Source organism: Colobus angolensis, unplaced genomic scaffold (assembly GCF_000951035.1).
Source record: "Colobus angolensis palliatus isolate OR3802 unplaced genomic scaffold, Cang.pa_1.0 Scaffold158, whole genome shotgun sequence".
In the NCBI taxonomy this organism is placed as follows: domain Eukaryota; kingdom Metazoa; phylum Chordata; class Mammalia; order Primates; family Cercopithecidae; genus Colobus; species Colobus angolensis.
Genome location: NW_012114688.1, coordinates 7,777,619 through 7,780,735, shown reverse-complemented (window position 1 = coordinate 7,780,735; position 3,117 = coordinate 7,777,619). Strand labels below are relative to the sequence as shown.

The 3,117-nt window shown below is 45.2% G+C and overlaps 1 pseudogene; it reads right to left on the bottom strand.

Annotated features, from left to right (window-relative positions):
- Positions 1-1,036: 1,036 nt before the first annotated feature.
- LOC105508134 lies at positions 1,037-2,500 on the bottom strand (annotated as a pseudogene).
- Positions 2,501-3,117: the final 617 nt, after the last annotated feature.

Genomic DNA, 3,117 nt, shown 5'->3' with positions numbered 1-3,117 from the left:
TCTGTCCCTGCCTCAATTTGCTTAGGATCATGGCCTCCAGCTCCCATAGATTCTGAATGTTAGACTTTTGTTGGATGCATAGATTGTGAATATCTTCTTTCATTCTGCAGATTGTCTGTTTACTCTATTGATAGTATCTTTTGCTGTGCTGAAGCTCTTTAGTTTAATTAGGTTCCACTTGTAATTTTTGTATTTGTTGCACTTCCTTTTGGGGACATAGCCAAAAATTCTTTGACAAGGCCAAAGTTGAGAAGGGCATTAACTAGTTTTTCTTCTATGATGTTTATGGTTTGCGGTCTTATGTTTAAATCTTTACTCTATCTTGAGTTAATTTATGTATACAGTGAAAGGTGAGGGTCTAGTTTCATTCTTCTGCATATGACTAGCCAGTTATTCCAGTACCATTTATTGAACAGAGAGTCCTTTTCCCATTCCTTGTTTTTGTCAGTTTCATCCAAGGCCAAGTGGTTGTGTGGCTTTATTTCTGGGTTCACTATTCTCTTCCACTGGTGTCTATATCTGTTTTTATGCCCATACCATGCTGTTTTGGTTACTGCAGCTCTGTAGTATAATTTAAAGTCAGGTAATGCAATTTTTTCAGTTTTGTTTTTTGCTCAGGATGGCTTTTGCTATTCTGGAACATTTTTGGTTACATATAAATTTTAGTTTTTTTTCCATTTTTGCAAATTATGTCATTGGTATTTTGAAAGAACTAGTGTTTAACCCATAGTTTGCTTTGGGTAGTACTATTATTACTATTATTATTATTATTACTATTATTATTATTTTGACAGTTGGCAGAGCTAGCTGAGGTTTTATTTTGGAAAAAAACAAAAAACAATTGAATTGTTTTGTAGCTGGAGGCATGGGCAAGGGGGGTACCCCAGGCAGTGAACTCCCCCAGCGGGTGGGCTGAAGGTGAGGGCTGAGCCTCAGGTGGGTCTCCAATTCCCTGTGCTCCCCTACACAGCAGCCTACCTCCTGGGCACTGGGTCAGCGGCAGGAGGGATTATCTGGGAGGGACTGCCATTGTTGTTCACTTGAGCAGGACATCAGAGGACTCAGACACCAGCTTCCTTCCCAACGAGGGTCTCCATCTTTTTCACAACCATGGCCCTGGTGGAGCTGTTGCGGTTGAAGGAGATGGAATGCACACAAAAGCCAAAGCTGGAGCCCATGTCTTAGCTGAGGCCAGGACTTCTGAGGCCCCCATAGGCCGAGGTCAGCCCACCTGCATAGCCACTGGGGGCCTTCGGATGAGTACTTATGTTCTGCATCCCAGACTCCAGCACACTCTCCTCACCCTCCAGCAGCTTCCTGTAAGTGGCAATCTGGATGTCCAGGGTCAGCCTGAAATTCATCAGCTCCTGGTACTCCCGCAGCTGCTGCACTGTGTCCTGCTTGGCCTACTATAGGGTGGCCTTCAGCTCGGACAGCTTGGTGTTGGCATCCTTAAGGGCAAGCTCCCCACGCTGCTCGACACTGTGATGGCAGTCTCCAGGGAAGCCCTATGGCCTTTGAGACCCTCGATCTCAGCCTGAAGCCAGCTGATGTTCCTGTTTATCTGGGAGATCTCAGTCTCTGTACACTGCACGCATCCCAGCCAGCATCTGCAGCTCCTCATACTTGATCTGGTGCATGCTCTCACCCTCAGTCCAGCTGCAATTGACGAGCTCTTCGTACTGCCCCTTGACTTCAGCGATGATGTCTTCCATGTCAGGGGGCAACTGCTGTCCATGGGCAGCAGCACAGATGTGTGTGAAATCTGAGACTGCAGCTCCCAGATCTCCTCTTCACACAGCTGCCTGGGGAAGTTGATCTCATCAGTCAGCCGTTCCAGGCGAGACTCCATCTCTACCTTGTTCATGTAAGCTTCATCCACATCCTTCTTGATGAGGACAAATTCATTCTTCATCTCTGTACGCTTATTGATCTCATCCTCATACTTGTTCTTGAAGTCCCCACCAGCCCCTGCATGTTGCCAAGCTCTGCCTTCAGCTTTAGCTTCTCCTGGCCCAGTCTCCACCTTCTGCTGAAGTTGTTGATGTAGCTCTTGAACATGTTGTCCATGTTGCTCTGAGGCATCTTCTGCTGATGCAGGCTCCACTTAGTCTCCAGCATCTTGTTTGGCTGCTCCTTGTTGATGAAGGAGGCAAACTTGTTGCTGAGGGTCTTGATCTGCTCGTTCTCCTGGGTGCTCACAGCCTAGATGTTGGGGTCCACCTCCAGGTTAAGGGGGCTCAGCAGGCTCTGGTTGACAGTGAGAGTGGTGATGCTTCCCATAACACAGAACCTGCCATAGCCTCTGCCCAGGCCACCCGGGAAGCTGCTGCTGCCCACTTGGGAGAAGCTCGAGGAGCTGATGTGGGCACCGGACTCACTCGAGTAGGAGCAGCTGCTGAAGGCCGGGGGCAGAGGTGGACACCCTGTAGGACTTCTGGGTCAACCTCATGGACATGGTAGAGACAGGAGTGGAGGCAGGCAGGCTGAACCAGGCATAGATTCCAGAAGGAGAAGAGAAGTTGCTTCTTGGTCAGTACTGATATTTTAATAATATTGATTCTTCTGATCAGTGAACATGGAATGATTTTCTGATTATTTGTGTTGTATCTGCGTTTTACAGTTCTCCTTGTAGAGATCTTTTATCTCCTTGGTTAGATGTATTCCTGGATATTTCATTTTTTTTTTTGTAGCTATTGAAAATAAAATTTTGTTCTTCATCTGACTCTGAGAATTGACATTAGAGATGCACAGAAATTCTACTAATTTTTGTACATTGATTTAGTGTCCTGAAGCTTTACTAAAACTGTTGATCAGTCCTAGGAGCTTTTTGGCAGGGTCTTTGGGGTTTTATATGTATAGAATCATTTTATCAGCAAAGAGAGACAATTTGACTTCTTATTTGGATGTCTTGCATTTCTTTTTCTTGCTTGATTATTCTGGCTAGGAATTACAGTGCTATGTTGAATTGAATTGGTGTGAGTAGACATCCTTGTTCCATTTCTTAAGGAGAATGGTTCTAGTTTTTGCACATTTAGTGTGATGTTGGTTTTGGGTTTGTTACAGATGACTGTTACTTTTTGGCTTTTATTGTTTTATGGTGTGTTCCTTCAATTC